The 12,113-nt window shown below is 38.2% G+C and overlaps 1 protein-coding gene across 1 annotated transcript in view; it reads left to right on the top strand.

Moving 5' to 3' along the window:
• The first annotated feature begins 1,359 nt into the window (after positions 1-1,359).
• Positions 1,360-12,113, top strand: part of TPRG1 (tumor protein p63 regulated 1) — a 124,742-nt gene continuing 113,988 nt past the window's right edge. Inside the window, exon 1 of the mRNA XM_084871835.1 lies at positions 1,360-1,521. The gene's annotated coding sequence lies outside the window, so the exon portion shown is untranslated. The remainder of the gene's footprint in view (positions 1,522-12,113) is intronic.

Genomic DNA, 12,113 nt, shown 5'->3' on the forward strand with positions numbered 1-12,113 from the left:
CTAGACATTGTGGAGGTAGTAAAAGACAGGTGGATGTATTTTCATAGTTTATACTGACTCTCAATATAGAAAAATCTTATTTGGGTTTTGAAATCAATTCACTAAAATTCAATTATATTTTATAGCAAATGTTGCTATGCCAAGTGTTATTCTAGGTTCATTCTCAAATGCTTCCTTTCAAATTCAACATACCTAAAAGAGTGATGATACCCACCCCAATTTATAGATGACCAAAATATCAGCTTAGAATCATCAAAATATGATTTGCCATAGGGTGCAAAGACATTAAATGGCAGATAAGGATTCATTAATAAGTAGATATTAATTAATCATCATTATTTCAATATAGATGTATTTAGTATGTACTACATGTTAATCTTTATGGGAAAATACAATGTAGCCATTAACGTCAAGGGGCTCAAAGCGTAGTGAGACATACAATTAAGTGGAAAACAATAGCATGTGTCAAGTACTCTAATAGAACTACTGCCCAGAGATTCCAAGTACATGTGTAGTGTTTCTGTTTGTCTCAGAGATATACTACTCTACATGTCCTCTATACCTGATACAAAAGTAGTGATGATGCTGAAAATGATAAATATCCAGTAAGCCAAATCATCATCAAATAATTTGAATGCAATATAATAAAACTATAACATGTAAATTGACTAGACTGTGGAATGATTGGTCTGTATGATGTGCACTGACCACCAGGGGGCAGACACTCAACACAGGAGCTGCCCCTGAAGGTCAGTAGCTCCCACAGGGGGAGCACCACTCAGTCAGAAGTCAAGCTCATGGCAGACCACCATGGCAGCAGCGGCAAGGAGCCTCTCCCACCACCTCTCCCAACAGGAAGTAAGGAGCAAGGGATTTCTGACTGCGAGACTTCAGATTGTGAAAGGGATGTCTGACTGTCAGCTTAGGACCAATCCCGGCAGGTGGACATCTCCCGACGCATCCAGACTGTGAGAGGGTGCAGACCAGGCTGAGGGTCACCCCCCCGACCAAGTGCACAAATTTTGTGCACTGGGCCTCTAGTTTTAACAATAAAATTGTAAGCTTCAGATTTAAACTTTCTTACAGTTAACTGGGGGCACACACATTCCATGGAGGAATGGACAGAAGGCTTGTCCTCCTCACCCCATCAAAATATTTTAATGAAAGAGGAAGCTGGCCAAAAAAATCCAGGACTTCTTGAAGGAGAAGACAGGAGAGAGAGGTGTGTCACTGTAGAACAAGAAAGGCCCCACCTACAAACCCAGTTCCTTGTCTCTGACAGGTTAAGTTCCACCCTGTAAATATCCTCAGTCCTTTCATTGACCCTTTGTGACTGAGCACTTCACACTCAACCCACTCAGTGAGGTGAGATTCACTCTGAGTGGGTAATAGCAACCAGGGCACCCTCCTGTTTGGCTTTATCTTTGCTAGCCACACCTCTACCAGCCACTGGCTGTTGTCAAATCCCCTTTGTCCAAGAAGAGAAAGAAGAGTCTTAAGGATCAGCTACAACCTAGTCAGGTAAGACCAAATGTCTTGTTACCAGTTCTGTAAAGATATCAGATTTCTCTCTATAAACTGACTGCTCCTGTCTCTTAGCCTGCATTTCTTGTCACCTCTGCCATTTCCTTGCAGTTCCAAGTAGTCCTATAGTTTTCCATGACCATAGGACTATCCACTCTTCCTCACTGCCCATGGTTGATGAGATTTGTAGACCAGCATTTCTTAGCCTATTCAATCACCTGGCACACTTATCTGTAAGTTGATTTTTAAATCTTAAAAGCAGTGCAATTGGTATAATTTTCTCTATTCAGTGGCTTACTGAACTGACGCTTGGTGAATTAGGGTGATTTTTTTTCAAGTTTGATTAGAAGGCTAAGGCCAAGATTAGGTTTGATTCTTCCTTCTCTCTCTACTATACCATTCAACAGGTCATACTTTATCTCAAAAAGCCAAAAGAAGGGAAAAGGGCTTCCTGAACTGTCAAATGACAAACATAAGGTATTATTTCCTTGCAGGCAGGATGGGAGGGATATTTTTGAATTCATTTGAGATTTTATGATGATATATAGGCTCCATCAAATAGGGCTATTTTTAGAGAACAAATGAGACTATGTATGTAAAGGGGCCCTGTAAGCTAAAAAGTGATATGCAAATGCAGGAAGATTACTCTATGGAGCCTGAAACATGCTCTGGCTCTCTGTGTAAGATAACTTTCATTTAGGCTGAATGACACTCTCCTAATGTCAGCAGCTGCATTATGAGACATAGATTACAAAGGCCCTGAGGAAATATTTAGCTTTTCAGTCGTACTGTGATATGTGGAAAAGCAAATCTCAACAGGAGGGTACAAAACACCTCCTAAATCTCTTCAAATTGACTCTGGCAATTTTCCCTCTTATGACAGCTATCATTATATAGTATTGTTCTACAATATATAATAACAAGAAAATCTCATCTTCAGTTATTATGTAGTTTATTTTTTAAGTAATAATTTTAGCAATCATTTTTTCCTTTATTCTCCAAAAGTTGTGTCATTCTTAGTTGTGGAAGTAAATGTTGTGTGTGTGTGTGTGTGTGTGTGTTTGAGTTTGTTATGACAGAACTAATATGCATCCCATGGGTTGAAATGCTACACAATCTTTGGCAGACTTCTGAATATTCTTAGTGTCTGTCTAGCTCTAATGTACTTACAGGAATCACATATTCAATTACCTTATTCTAAACAGAGAAAATGAAGTCCAGAAAGATGACATAATGTGAACAAGGCCAACAGCCAGTGGTCATTAGATCTGTAGGTCAAATGCAAGTCTCTGATTCCTTTACTGCTAATGGCATGGAGAAAATGGTACAGGCATCCTTGGATAGAAGCCTTAACTGTGTCATTTTAAGGCTTGTACTGACTATCCTTTAAGCTTCCTTTCCATTAAAAATTTTGGGGCACTTTGGCCTTTACTTGTCATCTAGTGGAAATATTTTACTCTGTGGAATAGGGGTGTTATCCACAAAAGCATCTTTCCTTATTAACTTGTTTCTTGTGGAATATTTGTTTCAGTCAAATTTTGGAACTTCCCCTATGATATAATGTTGGGATATGAACAAGCAGTGGTGATGTGTTCATTTTATTCAACCAATATAGGATCTTCTAGGATCCTTCTAAAGAGGTTTTGCTCATTTTAGAACTTGTAATGCTAGTTGGACTTTTATTCAGAGATGTAAAATCTAATGGCATGGTTGAACTTAAGAGTTCCTTTAATCGAGGGGCTGCTGACCAACAGACACAGGTGACTACAGCATACAGATTTTTTTCCTGCAGTGAAAACAAAACTGAGATAGTTGCATAGTTGCAAATATTTAACATTCAGGAAATTTCTTATAAAAAGCAGTTATCTCATTTTTCCCCCCAGGAAAATGAGATCTGGTAATAATGGATCCACATTCCCACATGGAAAACAAACACTAGGTTTGGGTAGCATGAGTTTTCTCTATAAAAGAATAAAGTCTATTCCTTTGGTTACAAAAGTGATGGAGCATGTATGCCTGAATTTTTCACAATCCCTGTAGGATTTGAGTTTGTCGATACTGATCACTTTCAACCTCATGTGTTCAAACCATTCTCTTCCAAGGGAAACCTAGGTCTATATGTTAGGCCATGCTACTGGTCAATTGTATGAGGGAGTAGATGAAATAAATTGTTTGGCCTTAACCTCTCAGTATTTAAATGTCAAGAGAAGAAATGACTTCAGCAGGAATTACCATTGGTCTTGATACTTATTCAGGATATTAATTCAGGTAGTGAGTCTCAGAGACTTGAAAGTTAAAATATTAGGCAAGGTGATACAGCTTCAGCATCATCTCCAAGAGCCTACAAAGGAAAGAAAGGAAAATTGACAAATATAGGGTAACACCTTTTATTAAAGATACCAATGACATAGCTATAAGAACAGAAATGATGATGTCTGACAACACATGAATAACACCACAATGCCCTGAATTCAGGAGAAAAAAAAAGTGGTCAAATCCTAGAAACTACCCCAATGATGTGCTTTCTATAATCAATTTATTAAAAAGATAATTATCTCTTGATCACTTGTGGTATATACCACCCTAACCTTGAGGACTAGGGATAAAGAGCAATGATCCTTCTTCAAAGGGGCTTATTAGTACTGAAAATGTGTACACAAATAATTTCAACACAGGGCAAAATATGATAAATAATGCATGACGTTAAAAGCAAATATTGTTGGTTTTACTGAGTAAGGATATATTTATGGCAACTAGGTAGGATGCCATCAGGGATGGTTGTAAAGAGGAAAGCATGTTTGATCTGGGCTTTGGACAGATAGAGGTGAAATGAGTTTACAGCAAAAGAATCATTTAGGCAAACTCATAAGACAGTACTTTCATGATAGAAAGAATTCTTAGGCTATTTATGGGACCAGTGGGACTGAAAGGGGGGTGAGGCTGGAAATTTGGGTCTGCAGCAGATCCTGGGTGTTGAGTGACAGGCTGAGTTTCAGATCAGGCACAACATTGATAACTTGAATAGCATTACAACTATTCACTGAACATTTTGTCCAAGCTCATGACCATCCAAATCTACAATTTGATAGTGATAGAAAATCTGTGTAGATATCACTTAGCTCTGCTTTAAGTTTTTCAGAAGAATTAAGAGAGAAGAAAACATAAACACAGATGACAGTTTCAGATGCTTAGTGAAGGAGATAAGATGTAATGTACAATGGAATTTAAAAGATAAATGTGCCTTGACTGGTTTGGCTCAGTGAATAGAGCGTAGGCCTATGGACCAAAGGGTCCTAGGTTTGATTCAAGTCAAGGGCATACACCTTGATTGTGGGCACATCCCCATTGGGAGGTGTGCAGGAGGCAGCTGATCAATGTTTCTTTCTCATTGATGTTTCTGACTCTCTATCTCTCTTCCTTCCTGTCTATAAAAAATCAATAAAATATATTTTAAAAATAAAAATAAATAAAAAGATGGATGAACCTTAACTGGTTTGGCTCAGTGGATTGAGTGTTGTCCTGTGGACTGAAAAGTTCCGGGTTTGATTCTGGTCAAAGGCACATACTTTGTACCTTGGTTATAAGATCCTTACCAGTCAGAGTCCTGGTTGGGGTTCCTGAAGAAGGCAATCAATTGATGTGAGAAAAACACACCAATATTTCTCTCTGTCTTTTCCTCTCACTTCCACTCTCTCTAAAAGTCAATGGAAAAATATCACTCAGTGAGAATTTTTTTAAAAAGAAAGGAATATTGATGGAGATATTTTTAAAAATACATAGAGCAAATGTAAGAAATATTTTGGATACAAATATGGTTAATATTTTTAAAATAGCCGGGACCGGTTTGGCTCAGTGGATAGAGCGTCGGACTGCAGACTGAAAGGTCCCGGGTTCGATTCCGGTCAAGGGCATGTACCTTGGTTGCGGGCACATCCCCAGTTGGGGTTGTGCAAGAGGCAGCTGATCGATGATTCTCTCTCATTGATGTTTCTAACTCTCTATCCCTCTCTCTTCCTCTCTGTGAAAAATCAATAAAATATATTAAAAAAATATTTTTAAAATAAAGTGTATTCCTTTGGTTGCAAAAGTGATGTTACATAAATTATAACTTGTGGGATGTAGAGGGTTATGTTTAATTGATAGACTTTGTCCTTTGGTTTGAGAATCAGTCATCCTTGTGAAATAGGTATAGAAGGTCCTTGAATGTCCTGGCCCTAAACTCTTCCATAATAAACACAGCTGGAGAATTCTACAAGTATCTGAATGCTCCACTGTAGCTCATAGAATTCCTCATGGGTTGAACAGATGGTTCTGGTCTTGTGAAGGGCTGTATCAGTCACCCCCAAAATGTTTCACACATACCCCAAGATGCTTGTGTAATTAACCAAACTTCTCTCATTTTCATGAACATTGTTGCGTATGAGATTGGTTCTGAATTATACATATTTCTCAAAGACCTTTGCTTCAAGGAATATAGGTAGGTTATGTGCCACAGAGTAAAATGAGATATATGAACACGATTCATTCATTTAAAACTATTTCACATCTATTCAATACAAACATCTATTTAAGAATTATTCATTCAAATTATTATTAAATATGTGTTTTAAGGTTTGGAAAAACAACATCAGTGAACAAAAAGAAATAATTTCTGCCATCAAGCAGTGCACATCTAATTAGACAGATGGAAAATAAACAAAACTACGGTAGTCAGTTAAATCCTATAAAAATAAATGGTAATATGCAAATTGACCCAACAGCAGAATGACCAGAATGCACTCTACCTCTTGCACAGGCTAGCCCTGCCCCTGATCAGCCCCCTGTCCCAGGTGGTCTGATCCTGATGGCTCCCATCAGGGTCCAGCTGGACCCCACCAGAGAATGAATTGGTGCACTGGGCCTCTAGTATATAATATATGAGATGTAGAAAGAAATAGAACAGAAAAAGGGATAGGAAGTCTTAGAAAGTTGAGATTTTAGAGAAGGTGCTTAGGGAAGAATGAATTGTTATCTGAGTAAAGATCCTAATGATAAGAGGAAACGAGCCAGGCAAATACCTAGAAAAAAGAATCCCAGTCAGTTGCAACAGCTAATGCAAAGGTCCTGAGGCTAGGAGTGTGACTTCTTGGCACCTTTAAGGCATAAGGCATAGAATGAATTGAGTGGAAAACTCTTTTAAAATAAAGTTAGAATAAATGACTGTGGAAACAATAATGAAAGACTCTGAAAGACATAAAAGAACTTTGACTTTCTTTTTTTTATTGTTTAAAGTGTTACAAATAGTAGTACATATGACACTGAATAAAAGAAGAACCATTTTAAAATGACATAATCTGACTTACTTCAAAGGGATCCCTCTGCTTGTGGGTTAAGAATTTATAAATGTGGGGTGGGGAGAGAGCAGGTAGAAGCAAGAAGTTCATTAGGTAGTTATTGCTATAGAATAGATGAGTGATGTGGAAGCTTGGACAAGTAGGTAGTGGTGGAAGTGACAAGTGATTGGATCTTGTGATTGACTAATTGAATGGGAAAGACAGCTAAGGATGACTCCAATATTTTTGCTGAGCAACCAGTAGAAAAGAGTGGCATTTATCCTAGATAGAGGAGACTATGAGAGAAAAGGTTTTATGGGAACAGCAGGAGCTTGCTTTTGCACAGGTTAAATTCGAGATGTCAAGTTGTGAGCTAATACATGAATCTGGGATCCAGTGAAGGTTTCTGAGCTGAAGATAAAAAATGGGAGTCATCAATATACATGATATTTACATCAATGACACTAAATTAGATCACCAAAGAAGTTATTGTAGACAGAAAAGATCAGAGGCAATGACTGACATGAGGTCTATAAGGTTTTGGGTTAAGAAGGTAAGGATAATTTAGTTAATAGTGTACCAAAGAGGAAGAGGCATGGTGAGTGGAGGTGGTCCATGCCAACAGAGAGGAGGATTTTATCACTAAAATTGTTTAGAATCCCCAGCACATGGTATAATGAAAAGCATTTTTCATTTGCATTTTCTATAAACAATTTGCCCCTTAATCATTAACTGCATCCTGGATCAGGACACAACTACTACTCCGACCACCCTCTCTGTCTCTTTCTGGTTCCGCAGGAACCAGAAAAGGAGATGGAGAAGGAGTAGCTGGAGTGGTGGGCGAACTCCAGGTGAGCTTTGTGTGTTCTGGTATCCAAGTGAAGAAATCTTTAAGGAGGAGAGAGTGGTCAGGCAGCACAGATGCACTGAGAGGTAGAATGAGATGCTGTCATAGATCTGAATGCAACAATGTTGGTGTGCTTCAAGAGAGAATAAGAAAAAAGGAATTGGAGCTGGTGACTATACATGTTCCTTTTAATAATATTATTTGTAACTAGAGTCCTGGTGCACAAAATGTGTGCACAGTGGGGGCAGGGGGATGTCCTCAGCCCAGCCTGCATCTTCTCCAATCTGGAACATCCCTCTCATAATCCAGGACTGCTGACTCCCAACTGCTCGCCTGCCTGCCTGCCTAATTGCCCTTTAACCATTTCTGCCTGCCAGCCTAATCACTCCCTAACTACTCCCCTGCCAGACTAATTGCCCCTAACTTCCCTCCTCTGCCGTCCTGGTCACCCCCAACTGCCCTCCCTTGCAGGCCTGATTCCTCCCAACTGCCCTCCTCTACTGGCCTGATCACCCACAACTGCCCTGCCCTTCTGGCCATCTTGTGGTGGCCATCTTGTGTCCATATTGGGGCAGCTATCTTATGTGCTGGAGTGATGGTCAGTCTGCATATTTCTCTTTTATTAGATAGGATAGAGGCCTGGTACATGGGGGAGGAGGGAGGGAGGGTAGCTGGTTTGCCCTAAAGTGTGTCCTGTCTCAGGGTGGGGGTCCCCTTGGGGCATGTGGTGGCCTGGGTGAGGGGCCTGTGGTGTTTTTCAGGCCAGCCACAGCCCAAGTGGAGGCCCTGGGATCTGGGATTTATTTATATTCTATAATTGAAACTTTGTAGTCTTGAGTGGAGGCCAAGTCAGGCCAGGGTGTGCAGAAGCTTGGCTTTCTTCATCACCAGGGAAAACTTAAGCCTCCTGTTCTCTCCAACTCTGTGGCTGCTGCAAGTTTTGCTGGGATTCATTTATCTTTATAATTGAAATTTTGTAGCCTTGAGTGGAATCCAGTGCGGGCCAGGGTATGCGGAAATTTGGCTTCCACCATTGCTAGGAAAACCCAAACCTTCTGCTCGCTCCATGGCTGCAGCCATCTTGGTTGGATTAATTTGCATATTCATTCCTGATTGGCTGGTGGTTACGGCTTGTGGGTGTAGCAGAGGTAGTGTCAATTTGCATATTACTCTTTTATTAGATAGGATGGAATCCAGAGAAATGGGTGCAAGCTGGCTTTTTTTTTTTTCCTCTTAAGATAGGAGTAAGAGAATAGAATACATTTTTGTAGAAATTGTAACTTGATTGATACACATAGATATTTTATTTATCTGTCTACCCCTGTGAATTCGTCCTGCTAAGAGTTACACTCTTACTTTTTTTTCCCCCAGGGAAGGAAAATAAGTCTCAAGAAGTTGGAGAAATCTGCCTCAAATTATAAAACATATTAATAATAGATGGGATTCAAACCTGGGTTCTTAAAGTCAAGTTCATTTTTTCTTTAGAGTCTTAGGAGGAAAATAGAACTCAGCATCTGCATCAGTGAAAACTTATAAGAATGGCCAAAGCCTCAGGTTGAAACTCTGTAGGCCAGAAAATGGGAATGCAATTTCTTAGGCCTATAATAATGGACTGAGTTTCACATTAATTGCTTCCTCTAGTGGCTGATTTGTATCTTTTACTGACATTATGCTACACCTTTAATACTGTCTGCTTTCTGTCCAAATTCTTTCCATTTACATGGAGCTCCTAAACTACATTTCTGGGTCTTCAACCCTACCTTGTTCTGAATTGATACATTGCTACTTCTTAAGCAAGGGTACATTGAAATAAATATTATTTAATCCAGTCCTGGGCAATATGTACAGGTCACAAAGCTTTGAACACCATTTGTCAACCCTCCTCCCATCCTGTCTCATGGCAGCTATTCTCCCCCGTCATGGTCACCATAGAAAGGCAACTCCTGGAGTAAAACATTACCATTATTTTTCAGCAGCAGATCACACTGTGACTGTTTAGTGTTTGGTTTTATGCAAGAACTCTTTTAGATGTTTGTGTATCCAGACAGCTCAGTCTGTTTCTATGGTATCCTTATAATTCTCCTATTTCCCTTTGTACAGATTCCTATCTAGGGCTTTATCCAGCCTTCTGTAATTACCTATTTGCAGAATGGATTCTTTTACAGGCAATGTACTCCTTAAGGGCAGAAATTGTATTGCTGGTTTTCTCCTACTCTCTGCCTCTTCCTTTTCCCTAGCATAGTGCTTGGCACGGAGAAGGTTCACCCAAAAATGTGTTTGAATCATTAAATTAAATTGAGCATTTTGCACCATGTAGAGTTAATCTGTCACAGGAGCAAAAGTGGATTATTCAAGTTCAAGATATTCTTAGATGCAGAACTAACAAATTAGGCAAATCAAATTTATAACCACAGAAGCCACCTGGAGTGGCTCATTTTGCTCTATAATCAGAGATATACAAGCCCATGTAGTGGTTATGTCCATTTTGAAAATTTCACATCAACATTACTCATGTCTATAATCCCTCAGTGGTGTCAGTATAATTAACAGCTGTTGGATATAGTAAACATTGGTTTAATCATTGATTTTTTTATTTTTATATTTTAAAATATATTTTATTGATTTTTTTTACAGAGAGGAAGGAAGAGGGATAGAGAGCTAGAAACACTGATGAGAGAGAAACATCGACCAGCTGCCTCTTGCACACCCCCTATTGGGGATATGCCTGAAACCAAGGTACATGACCTTGACCGGAATCGAACCTGCGACCTTTCAGTCTGCAGGCCGAGGCTCCATCCACTGAGCCAAACCAGTCAGGACTAATCATTGTTGTTTTAATAAATTAAGAACTCTTGTGAATCAGTAAGACAAAGAAGATGCAAGTAATAAAAATACCCAAACAGACACGCTCAACCCAACCTTTCAATTTTACAACTAAAAAATATTACAAATTAAAACATATTGGACTCATTTAAACCATTAACTATGATTTTTTAAAATTATAAAATCCTCTTCTGACCTAAACAAAAATGAGCTTTATGTACATATATTTCAAATTTTTTATTGAAGTATAATTGGCATATAGTATTCCCCCTTTATCGAGGGGAAATACATTTTAAGAACCAGAGGCCCTCAGTGGATGTCTGAAACCACAGATAATACTGAAACACATAGGTATGTATGTTTTTCCTAAACACACATGCTAATAAATTTTAATTTTTAAATTAAACATAATAAGAGATTAAGGATAATATAACCAATAATAACCAATAATAAAATAAAAACAATTATAATAATATACTGTAATAAGAGTTTTGTGAATGGCTTTGTGGCTATTATTAAGTAATCCCTGGACAAAGGAATGAGTCATGTCCTGGGCAGGACAGAGCAGGAATACACAATATTTCATCACGCTACTCAGAATAGTACACAATTTAAACTTTATATTTATTTATGGAATTTTATATTCAATATTTTTGGACTGTGGTTGACTGCATAACTAAAACTGCAGAAAAGTAAAACCATGGGTATATTTTTGGGAGCACATGATGCAATGATTTGATATATGTATATATTGCAAAATGATCACTACAATACACCACAGTAAGTCTAGTTTATACCCATCATTAAGTAGTTACAATTTAAGTTTTGACTGTAATGAGAACTTTTAGAATCTCCTCTATTAGCAACTTTAAAATATGCAAAAAAGTATTATTAACTATGATTGTCATGCTGTTCATTCCATTCCATGACTTATTTATTTTACAACTGGAAATTTGTACCTTTTGACTCCTTTTACCCATTTTCCCTCCCCTTATTCTCTGCCTCTGGCAACCATCAATCTGTTCTCTGTACCTATGAGCTTGGGGTTTTGTGTTTGTTTGTTTTAGATTTTACATATAAATTAGCTTCATATTTTACTAAGACTTAAATTGCTACATTTCTGGGAGAACCATATGTACAAATTTGGCCATATGTACCAAGAACCTTAAATTTGCAAACTCTTTGACCCAACATTTCTATTTTAGGAGTTTGAAATATGAAAAGAAATAAGGATTATGAAAAAATTTTCCCTACATGTATCTTCAGTGCACAGTTGATATAAAAGCAAAGTAAAAAGGAAACAACATGAATATGGGCTGAGTTAAATAAATATGACTTATTGTATAATGGATCCCTATTTAGCCACTAATATGCTATTGTAGGAAATTATTTATGTACTGTACAGTATAGTACAGTGGTGGAAATAGGCTTGAGGTCCAAGAGAACTTTGATCAATGTGGAGCTCTCATCACTTACTAACTGTGATCTTGAGCAAATTTCTTAACCTTTCCAAGCTTCAGTGTCCTAATCTGTAAAGTGAGGCAAATTATAATACATGGACCATAGGCCTGTGGTAGGTTTGAAATTAGCCAAAGCAGTTAAAGCCA

This window comes from Pipistrellus hanaki (genome assembly GCF_964339955.1).
Source record: "Pipistrellus hanaki genome assembly, chromosome: 2".
NCBI lineage: Eukaryota > Metazoa > Chordata > Mammalia > Chiroptera > Vespertilionidae > Pipistrellus > Pipistrellus hanaki.